Below are 12,099 nucleotides of genomic sequence, written 5' to 3'. Positions count from 1 at the left end.
CTGCCAGATACTATAGGCATGTGGGCTGAAGATTGGATACTCCAATGATACAGAATAACTTTGGGTGACTCTCCAGGCAGTGAGATGTCTTTGTCATTTTTAGAGTTTTGGAAGTTGCCTACAATGCACTTCCTGTTTACTTAGGTAATATTATATTCTTCTGGAGTCTTTGATGGAGTTGAAGAATAGTTATAATTATAGTTTCCCTTAGTTATGATAAGAAATAAAGTAGATATAAATATTATAGCTGCAATTCTTGCTTGAAACCTATTTTTTATATGTAATATTACTATGTTAAAGTTAAAAACATTTCTTTTTATTTAAACAGAAAAGGGTAAATAGTGTGGAAAGTCCTTCTGTATATGTGTTGCTTAATGAATCAAGAAGCTGTTCTGGCTTAACAGAACGTAGCCAGGCTGGAAGATACACACACACACACACACACACACACACACGAAGAATAGATGTAATCAAAGAGATGCCATGTAACTGCCAGAGGAGAAAGATGTGAGCTTCCAGCTGGAACCCTGCTGGTAGGCCACGAGCCTTATGGTAAAATATAAAATAGTAGAAATGGGTTAATACTAGATGTAAGAGCTAGCTACCAATACGTTTAAGTGATTGGACAAGCAGTAGTTTAAATAATATAGTTTCTGTCTGTCTGTCTGTCTCTCTCTCTCTCTCTCTCTCTCCCCTCTCCCTCTCTCTCTCTCTCTCCCCCCCCCCCTCTCTCTCGTGTGTGTGTGTGTGTGTGTGTGTGTGTGTGTGTGTGTGTGTGTACCCCTGGTTCCCCAAGGAAGATTTATTAGCCCTTACTGCAGTAAGGTAGTGATCATAATATTTATGAGCGATTAAATGCAAGAAAAGACAAGACCGTGAGGTCTGAACCTATACATAAAATTATTTGAGGGCTTGTCTGGTTTTTTCTCTGTGTCCGGTAGGCACCTGGTGCCAGCTGGGTCCTGAGGCTATGGCTGAACAAGATAGTGAATTCTGCTGTCCTCCTGTGGGAGCTTTCCTGCTGGTAGCAAAAGGAGGCACCTTGGGCAGATGGCAGGGTGCCCTCGGGCTGGAGACTAGAGCCAGAGGAACAGAGAGAGCCCAGGACCAGCTGGGTGAGGGAGAGAGTGGGAGAAAGAGAGAGAGAGAGAGAGAGAGAGAGAGAGAGAGAGAGAGAGAGAGAGAGAGAGAGCATGTTTCTGTTTTCTGAGACAGGGATGTGTTTTCTCAAATGCTTTGTCCTGAAATAATGTGACATTTGAACCTTCCAAAACAGACTCAGAACCCAAAGAACTCTTTATGACATCAGATCAACTGATTCACATTCAGAACTGTGGTGGTCAGTTTTATATCTGAGCTGTGATATCACAGCCCTTGTGTTGTTTTGGTAGTTGTAAATATGTCTTCTACACTGACTATAAAAGGCTTTCAGTGAATCCTCTCTCTAGGTTTGGTCTGCCCTTCACAATAGCCTCCAACCCTGGGTGGCCAAGTCAAGCTAATTCAACATCAAGGGCAATCAGGTTGCGATGCTACCAATTTCCTCTTTCTTCTGTTTTTTTTTCATCTTTTAGCCAAGGCATAATTGAAAATAGTTATTACTGTTAATTAGTATCTTTTGTTTTCATTTTTTAATTGTTTTTTGTATTTCAAGATGGGGTTTCTCTGTGTAGCCCTGGCTGTCCTGGAGCTTGCTCTGTAGACCAGGCTGGCCAGAACACAGAGATCAGCCTGCCTCTGCCTCCAGAGTGCTGGGATTAAAGGCGTGGCCACCACAGTCTGGCCATTAGTATTATTTTTATTATTAGATACAAAGCAGCTAGATCAGCAGTTGCAGAGCTGGCATAGCAGAGAGGGAGGGTACCAAGAGGCCCAAGAGACACTGAAGGATGCAGAAGTTGCTGCAGGTCTTGACTATGGTAGTGTTGGCCTGTGTTGTACAGATGCTAATAATTATCGGTCTATCCCCAAGATGTGATGGCATTTTATGTTATAGATTAATATGTTAAAAAATGAGTTCAAATGTTATATACCTTAATACATTAAAATGAGTTCAAATGTTATACGTTGATACATAAAAATAAGTGTTCATAAAAAGTCACAAATACATCTAGAAAACACTTATTGTTTTTGTGGGGGTTACCTTCTCTCAGTGTGTGCATAAACATTTAAAATCTCTTTAAATTAGATTCAGAAGACCAAATCAGAGTTCACCAAAATCTTCTTCTCAGGTAGTTCCTGTTTGCGAACAAACCAGGACCCTAAGTAATTTTGGCAATTATCATGCATTCTGTTATTAACAGCCAAAGAAAAACACGTGATGTCTTTTAGAAATTTAGGATTTTTAGAATCTTTGAAATCAGATATTTATTCAACAAGCATTTTCTGGGTTTGTAATATGTTCCAAGGGCCATACTTGGTGCAAATAATTTACTGACTGGCCAGGCATGGTAGCACATGTCTATAATCCCAGCACTTGGGAGACAGAGGCAGGCTGATCTCTGTGAGTTCAAGGCCAGCCTGGTGTACATAGCAAGCTCAGGCCAACCAGGGTTAAACAGTGAGACCTTGATCTAAAAATTAGTTAGTTAACAGGACTATTCAGAGTATCTGCCCCCAGGGAGTTAATAGTATAATTTGTCATTTTAAAAATAACAACACTCCCAGGCCTGGTGAGCCTGACATAAAATCTGTTTATCTGTATTATTTATTGTCCCTGGAAGTTTGTTTGTTTGTTTTATTTTCTAGCACTTTGAGATTCACTTTTAGTTACTTACTTTTCCACATGAGGAGCTGACTACTCTCATCTAACGAGAGCATAGCAGTGATTCACTAAGCATATTTCTATTATGGGTCTTAACAACTCAGATTTTCACATGAATTCAATATGATCTGACTCCCAACAGACCACCACCCGACTGAGTTCCCCTCTCCGGTGATGTGGGATTCCCCTCTGTATGCTGTGAACATCATTGGTTAATAAAGGAACTGCTTTGGGCCTATAGCAGAGCTATAGGGGGACAGAGCTCGGGGGAGGGGAACTAAACTGAATGTTGGGAGAAAGGAGGCGGAGTCAGGGAGAAGCCATGTAGCCCTGCCAAAGACAAATGCTGGATAGAATCTTGCAGGTAAGCCACAGCCACGTAGTGATACACAGATTACTAGAAATGGGTTAAATTAAGATGTAAGAGTTAACCAAGAAGTTAGAGCTAATGGGCCAAGCAGTGACTTAATTAATACAGTTTCTGTGTGATTATTTCGGGGCTGAGCAGTTGGGAACGAAACAAGCAACACTCTGGTACATTGTACTGCCTGGCATCTGTGTTTTTGTTAGTTGAATATGGAACGTTCTCAAAGGTGTATGTGGCTTGGTCCCTGAGGGATACTGTTTTGGAAACTTTAAGTAGGACCTAGGTGGAGGAAGTGAGAGTGTATTGTCCCTGGCCCCTTCCTATGTCCATGTTGCTCCCTGTCCACCATGAAGTGAAGAAGCCATCACCACATCCTTCTGCTGCTGTGATGGTCCGCCCAAACACACAGGGCCAAGCATGTGACGGTCTGCCCAAACACACAGGGCCAAGCATGTGACGGTCCGCCCAAACACACAGGGCCAAGCATGTGATGGTCCGCCCAAATACACAAAGCCAAACAGCCATGGCCTGACCCTCTGGGACTGTGAGACAAAATAAATCTTTCTTCCCTTAAAAAAAATATAGTTTCTGTATGATTGTTTTGGGGTCTGAGCAGCTGGGAAATGAACAAACAGCCTCCTTACAACAGAAAACAATTAAATGGGATGGATTGCTTAGAGTTTCGGAGGTTCGGTCACCATGACAGGGAGCATGGCAAATATGTATGCAGGCAGATATAGCTGAGATCCCTACATCTTGCAGGCAACAGGAAGTGGACTGAGACACTAATCAGTATCTTGACCATAGGAAATCTCAAAGCCCACCCCCACAGTGACACACTTCCTCCAACAAAACAATATCTACTCAAACAAAGCCACATCACCTGATAGTGCCACTCCCTGAGATTATGGGAGCCAAATACATTCAAACTACTACAATCACCTTTAGACACCTTTTTCCTAATCTCAGGATCATGAAGGAAGAGGGAGTTTATAAAGTGATGCTTTTGTTTGTACTACCATTGGCTCTCTCTTTTCTAGAAAGTTCCCTTTTAATATTCTGCACTCTATATCAGCCAAAATTCCAATTTCTAAAAAAGAAAACTTGTGTGGGACAATTCTGTATTATGCCAATTATATTTGAAATAAACGCTGATTCGCCAGTAACCAGGCAGGAAGTATAGGTGGGAAAACCAGACAGGAAATAGAGGTGGGACAATGAGAACAGGAGTATTCTGGGAAGAAGGAAGCTTTTTCCGTAGTTCTGTCCAGACACTGAAGAAGCAGGATGTGACCTGCCTCGCTGAAAAAGGTACTGAGCCATGTGGCTCACATATACTAGAATAATGGGCTAATATATAAGAACTAATACAAAGCCTGAGCTAATGGGCCAATCAGTTTATAACTTATTTAGACCTCTGTGTGATTTTCTTTGGGGAATTTACTGGCTATGGGAACTGGGTAGGACAGAAACCCCAACAAGCAGGCCCTCATGCTACAGAAAACTAGGTTTCTATATGAAGAACTAAAGAATGAATATTTCAGATTTTGTAGTCCACATGAAATCTCTGTTGTGTATTTCTCTTGTTTGCCTATGTTTTTGTTTTGTTTTTATACTATTTTAAAATTGAGAAAACAACTGTAGCTTGAGGGCCCTGCAAAACCATGCCAGATTTGACCTTCAGGCAATAATTTGTTTATCTCTGAACTCACCACCTCAAGCAAATAAGACTATCACATTTCACATACAAGTATTTGGATTCCCAGAAGGAAAGAATGGGAAATAAACTACATACAGGTGATAATTGTGCAGTTCTACAAATAAGCTAAAGTCACATACAAGTACAAATTACAAAGCCTACAACAGATTTAAATGATGCACTGGTAGCAGAGTATTCTGTTTAGTAAACAGTGCTGAGAAATGTATACACCTGTGCTCAATAGGAGACTAGATCCCCATTTTCTACTATATATAAAAAGGAACTACAAAATGGATTAAAGGCTTAAATATGAAATGTGAAATTGATATTACAAGAAGAAAATGGGTTAAATGCTTCTAGGCATTAGAATGAGCAAGGATTTTCTGGATAACAGCCTGAAAGATTAGAATCAAAAGCAAAATTAATCAACTATTATTGTACCAAATCAAAATTTTGGTACAGCAAAGGAAACAACTACTTATACATTGTAGTTAACTTTATAAGACCTTCAGAGGATTGAGTTCATTAATATTTACTCAATCATTGATGGAGGAGGGTACTATGAGGTCCCATCATTTCCAAAGGGATTCTTGCCAAAGACTAGTCTTTGGCAGGGAGGTGTCAATTTATTCAGTAGGGTAACCACTGACAAGTTGCATTTGCTCACTAAATAACGTTCCATCCAACTTGGGCAAGTAACTTTTTTTAAAAAAAATAAATTTCTGGGGCAAATGTTCGAGAACTTTATTTTTTTCCGTTCCTTGTTTTTTTTTCTCATTTTTTATTAAAGAATTCCATCTTCTCCCCTCCTCCTCCCCCTTCCCTCCCCTCCCTTCCACCCATACCCCCACTCCCTCCCTCTCCAGGCCAAACAGCCTGATGAAGAGCAAAAGGAGGGAGATCATGAGCAAGGAAGTCAGGACCGTGAGGGGTGCGTTCACCCACTGAGATGGTGGGACAGAACTAACGGGAGACCACCAAGTCCAGTTGGAATGGAACTGATGGAACAGGCGACCAAACCGGACTCTCTGAATGTGGCTGACGGTGGAGGAGGACTGAGAAACCAAAGACAACGGCAATGGGCTTGGACTCTTCAGCATGGATGGGCTCACTGTGAGCCTTGTCAGTTTGGTTGCTCACCTTCCTGGACTTAGGGGGAGTTGGGAGGACCTTGGACTTAACATAGTGAAGAGAACTTTATTTTTATTTTTTAATTTTTTATTGTGTTTATATTTTTCTCTGCTCCCCCTTCCTTCACCTCCCCTTTTACCATCTCCCATGGTCTCCATGCTTCCAATTTCCTTAGGAGATATTGTCTTTTTCTACTTCCCATGTAGATTAGATCCATGTATGTCTCTCTTAGGGCCCTCTTTGCTGTCTAAATTCTCTGTGATTGTGAATTGTAGTCTGGTTTTTCTTTGCTTTATGACTACTCACTTATGAGTGAATACATATTATATTTGTCTTTCTGGGTCTGGCTTACCTCACTCAATATGATGTTTTCTAGTTCCATCCATTTGCCTGCAAATTTCAAGATGCCATTAATTTTTTTCTGCTGTGTAGTACACCACTGTGTAAATGTACCACATCTTTTTTATCCATTCTTTGGTTGAGGAGTATTTAGGTTGTTTCCATGTTCTGGCTATGACAAATAATGCTACAATGAACATAGTTAAGCATATTACCTTCTGGTATGATTGAACATCCTTTGGGTATATACCCAAAAGTGCTATTTCTAGGTCTTAAGGTAGGTTTTTTCTGAGAAATCATCATACTGATTTCCAAAGCAGCTATTCCAGTTTGCACTCCCACCAGCAATGGAAGAGTGTTCCCTTTACCCCATATCTTCTCCAGCATAAACTGTCATCAGTGTTTTTGATCTTAGTCATTCTTACAGGTGTAAGATGAAATCTCAGAAATGTTTTGATTTGCATTTCTCTGATGGCTAAGGATGGGGAGCATTTAGTTAAGTGTTTTTCAGCCATTTTGGTTTCCTCTGTTGAGAGTTCTCTGTTTAGGTCTGTACCCCATTTTTTATTGGATTATTTGTTCTTTTGATGACAAATATCTTGAGTTCTTTGTATATTTTGGAGATCAGTCCTCTGTTGAAGAAGGATGCTAAAAAAGAAATGCCACACTAGCTCAGAATTGAGTATAATAAAAGGTTATTTATTTAGGGGTAGACTCACAGATCACAATCCTCTGCTGGAACAGGGAACAGCAACCAAATCCCACAGCCAGAAAAGAGTCTGGACACATGTTTCACATACTATAAGAGGCCAAGTCCAAGTGGATGGGTAACTTAAAGGCTACTGGCAGTAGGAATTCCTACAACACTCTGTTTGATGTGGGGGTTGGTGAAGATCTTTCCCCATTCTGTAGGCTGATGTTTTGTCTTGTTAACTTTGTCATTTGCTTTACAGAAGTGTTTCAGTTTCAGGGGGTCCCATTTGTTAATTGCATCTCTCAGTGTCTATACCACTGGGATTATATTTAGGAAGTGATCTTCTGTGCCAATGCATTCAAGTGTACTTCCCACTTTCTCTTCTATGAGGTTCAGTGTATTTGGTTTTATGTTGAGGTCTTTGATCTATTTGTACTTGAGTTTTGTGAATGATGATAGCTATGGATGTATTTTAATTCTTCTACATGTTGATATTCAGTTATGTTAGCACCATTTGTTGAATATGCTTTCTTTTTCCTGTTTATATTTGTTGCTTTTTTGTCAAAAACCAGGTGTTCATTGGTGTGTCTATTGATATCCTGGTCTTTGACTTGGTTCTATTTGCCTTCCTGCCTTTCCAATGCCAATACCAGGCTATTTTCAGTACTGCAGCTCTGTAGTAGAGTTTGAAGTCAAGAACTGTGATTCCTCCAGAAGTTCCTTTATTTTATAGGATTGTTTTGGATATCCTGGGTTTTTTGTTCTTCCATATGAAGTTGAGTATTTTTCTTTTAAGGTTTGTGAAGAATTTTGCTGAACATTGAATTGTAATTGAATCTGTATATTGTTTTTCATAAGATTGTTGAGCAAGTAACTCTTATTAAACTCAGTGAGCTACACATCAAAATAAGACATACAGGGGGGTTGTTATAGAGAAGAAGGGTTCTAGTGGAAGAGATATGGTAATAAAGGATCAGAATGGTGAGTGACACCAACCAATTCATGACATGCAACCTGACATGGGTGCTAGGTACCAAACTCAGGTCCTCTGGAAAAGCTCAAGCACTCTTAACTGCGGAGCCATCTTTCCACCACAATGCAACTGATATACTTTAAATTACAGTTTCTTGAATTTATAGAATCAGTTCTAGTCATTTTCACTCTCCATTTAGTTTATTTAATTATGCCCTCTTGTGGCCACCTCAGGCACCTACATTCACAAGCACCACATACAGAAGTACACACCTGAAGAAGGACACTTAAATGAAATCCCACACTAGCTCAGAATTGAGTATAATAAAGGATTATTTATTTAGAGGTGACTCATACCACAATCCTCTGCTGGAACATGAAACAGCAATAAATCCTGCAGCCAGAAAAGAGAGACCAGATTACAACAGCATATATAGTATAAGCGGCCATGCCCAAGTGGGCTAGTAACTTAAAGGCTATTGGCAGTAGGAATTACTACAGCATACACACACAAACATATACACATATATACACGCACAGATGTTAGTATGTGTGCATTACATATGTATAATATATTATACATATATACATGTGTGTGTGTGTGTATACACATACATACATAATGTCAAAGCACAAACAAGTATTTTAATCAATGAGCACATTATAAGTGGTTATTTTGGGGCTAAGCTAGCTGGCGGCCGGGACAAACAAGCAGCCCTCCTTGCAACAGCACATTAATAATTTTCAAATGAAAAAATAAATTTTACCAATAGCTATATAAAAAAGAAATGATTAACAGCCCTATCCATCAGAAAAAATGCATATCAAAGCTACTGAGATTCCATCTCTCCCTGTTAAAAATGACGATCGAGCTGGGCAGTTGTGGTGCATGCCTTGCCTTTAATCCAGGAAGCAGAGGCAGGTGGATCTCTGTGAGTTTGAGGCCAGCCTGGCCTATAAGAGTTAGTACCAGGACAGGCTCAAAAACAAAAGAAAGAAGAGTCTATCAAGAAAACAAAGAAAAAGTGTGGCAATGATTGGGGTGGGAGTTGATACATTTTTAGTCAGAATGCAAATTAGTACATCCAGTATGGAAATTATAGGATGCTGCAGGGGAAGGCCCACTTATTTGTCCCTGCTGCCTGGCTAGCTTAGCCCCTGAAATAACCACACAGAAACTGTATTAGTTAAATCACTGCTTGGCCCATTATTGGCTAACTCTCACATCTTCATTTAACCCATTTCTATTAATCTGTATATCGCCACATGGCAGTGACTTACTGGGAAAGATTCAGCTTGTCTGTCTCTGGCGGCTCCATGGTGTCTCTCCCCTACTCTGCCTCTCTTCCACCCAGCATTCAGTTCTGTCTACCCCGCCTACCTAAGTTCTGCCCTATGAACTAGACAAAGGCAATTTATTTATTTATTAACTAATGAAAGCAACACCCAAACAGAAGGAACTCCTATACCAATAGAACATGAAGAAACACTTTTCCAAGGAAGGAGCACATATAAGTGGACAGAAAATATACAGTAAAATTCTTGGAGAAGGAGAGATGGCTCAGCAGCTAAGAGCTCTTGCTGCTCTTGTAGAAGACTTAAGCTTTGTTCTCAGCACGTGTGTTAGGTGGCTCACAAGCACCTGTAATTAGAGCTTTGAGGGATACAATGCCCTCTTCTGACCTCCACACATATGCACAAACCCACATGCAGACACACATGCATATACATAATTACAAATGAAAAAATAATAAATAATAATAAATAAAAATGACTTTTAAAATTTGTTTTAAAAAATTCCTGTGGTCGCCTGATCATCAAAGAAAAACATAATGAGAAACCATACCACTCTACTTAAAATGGATATTATCAGAAAGAATAAGTTCTGGTAAAGATGTGGGGAAAAAGAGTAACCTTGTTCACTATTAGTGGGGTTGTAATTAGTACAACCATATGAACAACGGGATGGAAATTTCCGAAAATATTAAAGCAGAAGTGCCATATGATGAGTAACTCCACTGCTGAGTATATGTTCAAAGAAATTAAATCAATATGTCAAAAAGATATCTGTTTCCATGGTAGTTTCAGCACTATTCACAATAGCCAGTAAATGGGGTCAATCTAAGTATCTGTTGATATATGACTCGATAAAAAAAAATGTGGTTAATCTACAAAGACCATTCAGCCTTACAAAAGAATCCATGCCAATTTGTAACAAACACTGATGGATCTGAAAAGAAAGAAAGAAAGAAACGTGAAAGAAGCCAGACACAGATATTACATGATATAACCTGCAAGTGAACTCTAAAATGTTGAACACATAAATCTAGAGCTTAAGGGTATTTACCAATGATTAAGGAGTAGGGAAGTGGACAGAACTTATTTAAAGTGTACAAACTTTCAGTTTTAAAATGAGTATGTGTCATAGATAAAATGAATAGCATAGCATAGTGACTATGGTTAATTGTATTTTCTCATCCTAAGTACTAAGAGAAGTCTTTAAGTGTTCTGACCATGTACATGTACATACACAAAGATAACTGTGGAGTAACGGATATGTGAATCAATGTGAGATGAGGCAAGCATTTCAATATATATGTCACATATATATAATCATTTTTTGAATATATATGAATACATATTGAAATGTATTTTTAAAAGCACAAATCATGGCTTTTTTGTGGTATCTTCTAGGTGGTCAGATGTGGAAAGATAAAGCTGAATAGGTCCTTCCCAGTCACTGGAATATCAGAAACTCATTGAAGTGGATTATGAATGCAAACTTCATGCCTCCTCCTCCTCCTCCTCCTCCTCCTCCTCCTCCTCCTTCTTGTTTTTTTTAAGACAAAGTTTCTCTGAATATCATTGGCTGTCCTGGAACTTACTCTATTGACCAGGCTGGCCGCAAACTCAGAGATCCACCTGCCTTTGGCTCCTAATTATTGGGAGGAAATTAAAGGAGTGTGCCACTACTACCCAGCAAATTTCATACTTTCTATAAGAATCACATGGTCACAAAAGTAGCTGACAATATTCTGGGTAAAGAGTGGAAGTGTTTATGGTGCGAATCACTTGTGGGAATAACAGACTTTTTTTCATGAAGTAAGGTGTTTTGATTCACAGTGTAGTGAACCTGCAGTTGAATAAAGAGGACAAAGCAAGGAGAACTAGAGAGAAGAATCCTAAGTCTGTTCATGGATACATTGTGGCTGTCAATCTGAATATTCTCTACTTGCTTATTTGGGAGAAAAAGGGGGGAGCAACACTCCTGGACAGACAGATACTACTGTGCCTTGGTGATTTGGGCAGAAAGCTAGGAGAATTCAAAAGCTTTTTCATCTCTCCAAAGATGATGTCCACCAATATATTGTGAGAAAGCCCTTAAACAATAAAGTCAAGGTCCAAAGCACCCACGATTCAGTATATTGCTATTCTACATGTTCTATAGCACAAACACTTAAGAAACACTGTACTAAGAAAAACAAGGAGGAGGCAGCTAAACTTTTGGTCAAGAGGATGAAGCAAGCCAAAGATAAACATCAGGAACAGATTGCCAAGAGACGTAGGCTGTTCCTGCTGAAAGCTTCTACTTCTGAGTCCAGTCAAAAATAAGTCCTTGAGAGTGACAAATTAATGATCAAACCTTGAAAAAAAACTGTTATATACCTTGAATGCATACAATTTTTGTTTTTCTTTTAACCTCAGTAAAACCCGAAAAGAAAAAAATGGTAGGGTTTAATTCTGTCTTTTAACATCAGTGTTTTTATTCAACTCCATCAAACTAGAAAACCAAAACAGGAAAAGCTGTACAAATAAAAATATTTTTTACCATGTCTTTGGTGAAAAAACAAAATTTTGTTTTTAGATTTAAAGAACTTGGCAGAGCATATCATTTAGGAACAAACACTGTTCCTCATTATGAAGATTACATGCCACAATGTGCAAAAATCAAACCTTGTGTATATAGAGTTCATAGGAAAGCTCAGGTGGGGCCCTTGAAAAACCCACCATTTGCTCCCTCAAATGCACATAATTTGTGTTTTGTAAAAATTTGTCATGCTTACATGGTTACATTCAGCCAGATTTGTAGTAGTTCTGCAAAGGGCTCAGGTCCTTGCTGCTGCTACTACGTA

General features: G+C 39.2%; 1 pseudogene; it reads left to right on the top strand.

Annotated features, from left to right (window-relative positions):
- The window catches only part of LOC119804345, a 193,856-nt pseudogene extending 182,278 nt beyond the window's left edge, over window positions 1-11,578 (top strand).
- Window positions 11,579-12,099: the final 521 nt, after the last annotated feature.

Source organism: Arvicola amphibius, chromosome X, assembly GCF_903992535.2.
Source record: "Arvicola amphibius chromosome X, mArvAmp1.2, whole genome shotgun sequence".
Lineage (NCBI taxonomy): Eukaryota > Metazoa > Chordata > Mammalia > Rodentia > Cricetidae > Arvicola > Arvicola amphibius.
This window is presented reverse-complemented; position numbering and strand designations above follow the sequence as displayed.